Here is an 8,743-nt window from a genome sequence, read left to right on the forward strand (position 1 = left end):
GAACTCGCAACTCTTTTGCTGTACGGAATGATGCTCCAACAAAATTTAGCCACCCTGACATGGCTAAATTTCTGTTGTTTTAAACTACCGAGTTTACTGTATTATGTTACAGTAGCTCAAGTAAAGTAAAGCAGCATGTTTTTATTTTTATTTTTCTTAGGTTTAAGGAGAGGAAACGTAAAGTGAGACTAGTTGTCCTTGTTTTTTACCTGGGAATGAGCAAAGATCCAGGTGATAGCTTTTGACAAGACAATGATCCACTCCAACTAATATCACAAGAGCAATGAAATCTCTGCCGATAGAAACTTATTAAAGTAAAATATCAGAGCAAAATATTGTGCCACAAATAGATTAGGAGAAACATAGATTGCTACTAGGTGGGAGGGGTAGGGAGGGTGATAGAAAAATAAAAAGATCTCTAAGACCTTACCTTTAAAATTCCCCGTCACCCTAATCAGCAACGGTGCTCAATATTATCAAGGAATGGCCATATAAGAACCTTATAGTAATTGAGGCATTTTAAAATGGTAATTCTCTGGGATACTACTTTCTATTTGTGAGTAGGAGAAAAGGAAGAAGGAAGAAATAAGAAAAGAAGGAAATAGCAAGTAAGAAGGAGGGAAGGAGGAACAGAGGGAGGGAGAGGAAGGAAAGAAGTACCATAGGAAATCGATCACAACCATCATGAGTAATAGCTACACAATTATTAGTAGGCAATCATTTTGTGCCTGCACTGCATCGAACTCTTCAAATGATTCACCCAATTTAATTCACACAAAAATACCGTGATGTAGTTATCATTTCCCCATTTCACAGATGAGAAGACTGAGAGTCAAAAATGTTTTGTGCTTTGCCCCCATCACGCAGCTCTAACAGGAAATGTACTCAAGCTCAAGTCTCTTAGACTCTAAGGCCCATGCTATTAAGTCCTGTGTCACTGCGCTGGTAGCTCACTAACTGCAGGCTCCAGAAGTGCATCGTCCATTGCTTTAAAAAAATTACGAAAAAAGAGAGGATTTGTCAAATTAGCGGGGATTTATTAAGCATTTGTGATAGTCCAGGCAATGTGCTGTAACTTATAAAGTTTCAGGGAAATATTTCACTATTCTTCTGATGTCAGATATAATAGTCATAAAACAGTCTCTCTGATATATGAAAAACCGACCTCATTGTCAAAAACATTGAATACTTATACATGTGTTTAATGTGTTCTTTGGCAACCCTTCCATCTAAACCTTTTTTTTTTCTTAATTTGACTTCTAGGTTCCCTGTCCAAAGCCAAATTTGTCCAAAAGTTTGGTTGTAAGAGCCATAGCGTATATGGCAAATTTCTTTTACTTGTTTATTGCTTTCTAATGCTAAATCTTTTCCTTAAATTTTTTTTATTGCTTCGTTTTAGGGTATTTTAAAAGTTCATGGGTCTAGAGAGCAATGCTGAGCAGTGTTGCTTAAGAAAAAAAGCAATGAACTCAAAACTCCTCCACCAAAGGGGACACATTTCGCAGAAGCTACAAATAAACATATTATAGATTGAACTACAAGCACTCACTAGTATTTTGTTGTTGTTATTCAGGAAAACTTTTTTTTTCCTAGAACTTGGTTTCTGTGTTTCAGTGTGTTAGAGAAAACAGACAAGTCTGACAAACATCTGGGAAATGACTGTGTATCGTACCCAAGGTTTTTCCCTCTTCACATATTGCCTGGAATTAACAATATTGTCTTCTGTCTTCTAATATGATTGGCTGCAGTGGTTCCAGTAATTTAAAATACAAATAGTGCTGAGAAAGCACGGTGAGGATTGGTGTGTTATAGTTCTGGAAACCCTGAACCTTATGAATGATGTAGCGGTAAAAGGAAGGAAATATTGCCAGAAGGTATTGATAGTAGATTGGATCTGAATTCACAGGAGAGGGATTGCCTGGCAGAAATATGTGGCCCCCTACCCTTTTATACTGCACTTTCCTAACTACTGATTTTCTTTAGGGGAAAAATTGCTTTTAACGCATACCTTCCCTTTTCACTATTTATCAATTTATGTGATTTACAGGTGTTGAAGCTTCGTACTTCAGAGCTCAGACGTTGAAGTCAGAGAGACCTGGATGATATTTCAGCCCTTCTGCTTGGCTCTTCTACTATTATTCTCTCTGCCTCAGTCTGCTCATCTGTGAACTGGGTAAATACCAATACTTCCCTTGTGTAGTGGTCATGAAGAGTAAATGAGACATATATTAATATGTCAAAAAACTTGGCAGAGTGGCTGGCACTCTGAGTGTCCTAAGTGAATGGTAGGCTGCATTTATTTTTCACTTTGCATTTTTTTAGCCCAGATACGCTTGTCTAGACATTGGAAAACTTGTGAGATTAAAACGGTATCTCAAAATATGACTGAAAAAATTACCTTGTGAAGAATTATAGACTGGTTACTAAGAATTCTATACATTGTTGCAGCTAGTTCAAAGGCAGTAGGGCTTTGTCAGGATTAAAATAATTTCTATTTTTATGTGTAACCTGTAGAACATATGAGGAAATTTAATAATGCAAATCATAATAATGATGGTCCTGTGGTCCTCAGAAAATCTAAGTAAATTTGTCCATATCAAGGAAAACTCTAAGACACCAAAAACAAGACAAGAATTTTGGATGGATAAAAACTAATCCAGCAATATATGGGCAGGGCATAATCAAATCTGGAGATGCATTCCCTGGGAAGACTTGCAGGGAAGGAGCTAGGAAGAGAATTACCTGGGGAATGAATCCTCTGATTCTCCCACTCTTTTCCCACAGTTCTCTTCTCCACCATTCCAGCCAATCCAAAACTGGCTCGGAAGTAAAATGAGGACCAAAAGTTTAATTTAGAAATTGGAAAGAGATTTCAATGACCAGGATATCTCCATTTGAATTTAGTTATTGGCATGAAAAAGTTCTTAAAACAGAAAGACAGGCATTGGACACATTCAAAAAACACAGAATATAATAACCCATGATGGTACCCTTTTCAGTTAAGAATAATCCTACATTATTCAAATCAAAAGTTACAAACGGCTTTTTTTTTAAGGGAAACTGAGATTCCAAAAAGGTTGTGGTTATGTTTAAGCCAATGAAACAAACAGAATGAGCATAAATTGTAGATTTCCTTTGTATATTTCCTTCCTTGGCTATAAATATGTTTAGGATAAGAAATAGAAGGTATGTGCATAATTAGGTCATAAATATACCTAATAAATTAATTACAAGAAAAGCATGCTTGGGAGATAGGCTAACAATGACGTTTATAAAGTACTATTCCCTACCACATTGATAGGTTATGCTGTTTAATACAGTTATATAAATCCCATCAACCAAGGTTGCCAGATTTCCGTTTTGTCTTCTCTCCTTAACTGTATTCAAGATCAAATGTGCAATGATTCAGCATTTTTCGGGTGGGAGGGGTTGGGCACATTGAACATGTTCTCCTTGATCCAAATCCAGGCCCCCAGGAAGGGGGCCTGAGCCTACAGGAGCAGCTCAAGGGATAAGGAGAGAAAAACAGCACGTCAGAGATGGTGCGGCACTTCTGCTCTGAAGAGCTCTGAGTCCACAACATTTGGGTGCCAGGATTTTCATGGCAGCTGCAGCCTGGGGTCACTTTCACACCCTGTTCTGCCCCTCACGCGCAGGTAAAAGTCAGGGTTTCCTTCTGCAACCTGTGAAAACGGGGAGATTTTTTAAAGCAGTGTGATAACTTAATATTCTTTCTATCCCTCCTTTCTAACTCTGCTCCCATCCTCTCCAGTGTAAATGCACACACACACACACACACACACACATGTTAAGAAGAATACTTTAGAAAAATCCCAATGGTATAAAGAAAAATAGATTAAAAAGCAAGCTACTTCCAGTTTTAAACCCTTCCACTGTTTTCATGATCGAAAAAGCATTGTTGGCACGTAATTTTTGAGAGCAATCATGTTAAATACGCTAATAGCTAAATACTAAGTCCTTCCCAACTTAGATTTTATTTGTCCACATGAAAGTATCACCAATGACACCTTTGTTGGCCAGTTTCAGCAAAACCACCAAGCTCTTAATGAGCATTTATTATTTATTTGACCTTCAGAGGTCTCAGGGTACGTGCACAGTTATAAAGTCATATGCATAAAACCACCTCTGCAATAAATTAAAATTAAACTAACTGTGGCAGCGGTATTCTAGGAGCATAACGTTACTTGGGTAGGCCAGGTGGAAGCAATGCGTTCCGACCCATGTCCTGAAGGTCAAGAGCATCGGATTCTATCAAACAAGAAAAGCCAGAAAACTGCAGAGTCCAGCAAGAATCACCCTCTAGCCTGTGGCCTCTCGGTAGCAGAATCTAAGCGAGGGGCACCATCTAGCCTGTGTGGGAGGCAGCCAGCTCGAGTCCAAGCATATTAATGTGGGTCTACAGGAGATTGTCAGTGACATGCGTCCATCCCCGCCTGTTTACCTGCTCTGAGATACAGGACAGCCTTCTCCAGGGATCTGCATCCCTACTCCGCATACAAGACGTTTTCAGTGGAGCATATCAAAAATGATATTTTCATCATTTGAACATCCTGACAGGGAAGAGCATCAAATACGCCTTCCCCCCGCTTAATCAGGGCGGCTTCTGTGAAGAAAGGAAAATGCCTTCCATGATAAAAGGAAAAGAAATTAACCGAATGAGCTTCCTGTCATGTATGCATCACTAAGTATGCAATTTAATACTGAAACCAGAGTCATATTACATACAGTTGGATGGTCAAGTGGTCAATTGCAAGGTTAGCTTCTCTATTAAAACCAACCCTGAACATCTTCTTTTGATGCTCACAGGGAATTCAGGAGCGAGGTCACACTCTACCTTACCTTAGTGTACATTGTCCTCAGTGAATGGTAAGGGGACGAACAGGATAAGCCAGAAGCAGCTGGCCGGCTGAAACACGCAGAAATGTCCATTAGCGTGACAGGGTCATTAAAGTTCACCATGTCCTTCCAACTTGATAGAAGAGTAGCACAAACTACCATAAACTGTTTCCCCAGTGTGATGATTTTATTGATCATGCGAGTGCTCAATTAGTCAATTAACGTAAGAAAAGACAAGGGAAGCTTTTCCACTTAAGGTATTATTTTAAACAGTGGTTACAGAGCTATACATTTGGGGTTCCTACCCGGTACAGCAAATGTGCCAGCATTTTTAGAGACTACAAGGTTTCTGTTTTCATTGTATTTTGTTTTAATGCGAGCATAGCAGCATGATGTAACATTCATCCCTCCACTACTGTTAATGTTTCCTCTGCTGGAGGGTAGAGTAGGTCAATTAAACAGGAATGAACTTCTAAGATAAAGGGAAAGATGGGCCGTAATTATCCTGCGCAGTTACTTCCCTTTGCTGCTTTCCCTCCTCCCAAACTGTCTAAACACCACGCTTAGCTCTGTTAAAATGTCCTTTCCATGAGCAACTAAAAATCTTCTAGCTCTCAAAAGCAAATGCAGAACTACCCAAAGCAGTCGGTGAAGGTAGAGCTGAGGAGAGAGGTCATTTAGCGGACCCTTCATGTCTGCAGTTTGTTATTTTTAGGATGAAAAACTAAAAATGCCGTTATTCACAGGCACATAATGCAATTAGTTCTGAAATAACCCTTCAGAGTGTCTTGCTTCTCTGACTTTGCAAATTAATATATAAGTTTTGAGCAGTTGGAACACCAGGTGAAAAGACACCTGCCTTCATTTCTGAAAGCCAGTGAAGCTGAAGTAGTAGCTGTAACTATAAAAAGTGGTTCCTCATCTTGCGAGTGCTAAAGGTCCTCATTAATACCTGCATGCTAACCCTCCAGCTACACACCTCTCAGTAAGCTAGCTCCCTCCACCTTCGTTCAGTACCCCTTCTGCAACTTCACTCATATACCCTCCCTGGAGGGACCAGGGCGACTTATTTCTGACCAGTCAGAGAATCCATTATCTCTACCTTTGCTTTGGCACTTGATTATATTATATGTAGCCCTTCAGTATATACTGACTCTCATTTGTTTTTCTTTGATCACAAGCATGCAAGGAAAAGGGCACCACACATGGAAAGCTCTCGGGTTAAGAGAATGGGATTCCAAGTCAGATCCTTTCTCTGCCATTGCTTGCAGTGTGATCCATAAAATGGGGATATGGTAGTTCTGACCCTGTTGGGCCATTAAATGAGACAATCTAGGCAATGCGTCTAACACAGGGCAATGCACTGTAAGGATCAGAGCCATTGCAGTGGTACTCATAATCCAAGTCAAGGTGCTATTGTTATTTGAGTCTGGGGCCTGCATCTACTACTAATTTGTGTGACTTAGTTATCCAACCTTTCCGAGTCTCAGATTCTTCATCTATAAGATTTAATCTCATTGAAGGCAAGACATATTCTTTTGCAATCACCCTAGCACCTGGTACCTCACATAACTTATATCAATAAACAAAAAATGGTACTTTAAATAGGCATACGTGTGTGTTTGAGGATCTGGATGTGTGCCTATGTGTGTAAGAAACCTTTACCTGTGGAGCAAGGAGAACTGTGCATATGCAAAATTTTCCCAAGGTGTGTGGTAAATTAGAGGCTATTTTGGTCAGAAGACAACCAAGATTAATCCTTAGAAATCTAGCATTCCCTTAGATACATGAATGTGGTTTGGGGTGCACTATGATACCCTAGAGCTCACGGCCTTCAGGAATTAATAAGAAACTACCCTTCACTTTATGGCTGAGGTTCCAGAACCAGCTTTCTCATTGACAGGAGCTGCAGAGGTAGCTTGGTGTGGACCTCAGCACTCCACACACTCTGCTGCCATCCTAGTCTAATGGATCTTGCTCCCATTGGTCTCTTCATCTGTCTAATAGATTTGATACTCAGAAAGGTAATAGATCTTGGAATGATGATTCTGGAGCCAGGTGGAGAGTAGCCTCTTGGAGAATTAGTCTTCTAGGTTGCAAATCCATGGCCATTTTATTGTAATTCATACTTTGTACTAATCTCAATGCTTCTTTCCTTTTCAAAATCATTTTTAAAGTATAGGAAGTCTGAGAAGAGTACAGAAGTCATTTATTTACTATATATTCTTTGGTTGTTGCCACGAACATTGGCCTGATAACAAGCTCTTGGTTGCTTATGAATGATCAGCTCCTGCTGTTTCTATCTCAGTTGATGTCATTATTCTCTATGACATCACAACCCTCCCAACAGCAGGGGAATGTGCCTCAGATATAGAGGAAGCAGTGAGAATGATAACTCTTAAGAGATAAATTTTTTTCTCATATTTAGCTATAAGGAAGACAAGTGCAATTACTGTCCCAGAAATTATATACCAGTACATTTGTTCATTTGAAATTTAACCAAAGTGAATTTAACATTTTATACTTTTTTCTACTTGTTACACACACTCTTACAATGTTGATTTTCTCTCTCCCATCCTTATATGTAATGGCTTCATATGTTTAGATAACGTTCTTTTTTGTTTTTGCTCATTCCATATGACATAGTCTTTTTTATTTATTTATTATATTATTATGACATAGTTTTTTTAAAAAAAGCAAGTGCGAGATTTTTACACATTGTGGCTGATTATATGCTAATGACTGTGTTACCGAATGTGAAACATCTACAAACAACCAGATTTGTCTATTTGGTAAACTCAATTAGATATTAAAATTGTGGTTCCAATGGTACATAAGAATATTTGTCTAAGAGAACTGGCAAAACATGGAAAACCTAGATATGCAAAAATTAAAACAATTATATGTGAAAGCAGAGAGTTTCTGCATCAATGAATAAACTAAATTAAAGTATCAGCATCATAATTCAGAAGACACTACTACTAATTGGAGTGTAAGTGAAAAAAATTCAGATTTTTAGTTATTCATATCCTCTAGAATAGATGCTTATAATGGGTTCCAATTACTTTCAATAGTTTAATTAAGTGCCATATTGAAACATTTTGTTTTCATTCATTTCAACATTCATTCCAAAAGCCTTTTATAGCATCTACAGAGAATATAAATGAATTGAAAGTTATTTCCCTTGAGAAACTTGAGAGACAAGTTAAGATTTGAGGGAAGTCAAAACACACAAATATGCAAATATGAGTGATAAACATAGGTAAGTATATGATTGCCCATATTAACAACAATCAATATTGATTGATTGATTGATTGATTGATTACAATGTGCCAGGCACCATGCTACTAGCATTACAGTAATATGTTATTTTGCTTCATTTTCACAACTCCTAAGAGTTTGCCCTGTTTACAGGGACTAAGATGTTAAATGTCTCGCCCAAGGCTAATCAAGCATCAGGATTCAAACCCAGGTCATCTGACCCCAAAGCCCTTACGCTGGAGCACTCTGCAGGGAAACTGGTTTAACATTAAGAAAAGCCTGGGATGCAGGGTCAGAAGATGTCAAGCCCACTCAGTGCCACTCACCAAGCTATAAGATCTTAGACAAACCACCTTACTCCCCTGAGTCTCAAGTTCTTTTTTAAAATAGAATGGAGTAGATGAAGAGGCTTGTAAGCCCTAAAACACTCCCAAAACATCAGCTGCTAATATTTTCATTTCAACCTGCATATATGTAGTGAAGAAATACCATGTACTCTGTTATACTAATAAAGAGAGACTTCCAAAAAAAAGATGTTTTATTTTTGAATCATAAGAATTTACTAGATAGGGATTGATGGAGAAGGGTCAGAGTTCATTTACTATTGAGAACAGTACAGCCCGA

The sequence above is a fragment of the Myotis lucifugus genome, unplaced genomic scaffold, assembly GCF_000147115.1.
Source record: "Myotis lucifugus unplaced genomic scaffold, Myoluc2.0 scaffold_5, whole genome shotgun sequence".
NCBI classification, from domain to species: domain Eukaryota; kingdom Metazoa; phylum Chordata; class Mammalia; order Chiroptera; family Vespertilionidae; genus Myotis; species Myotis lucifugus.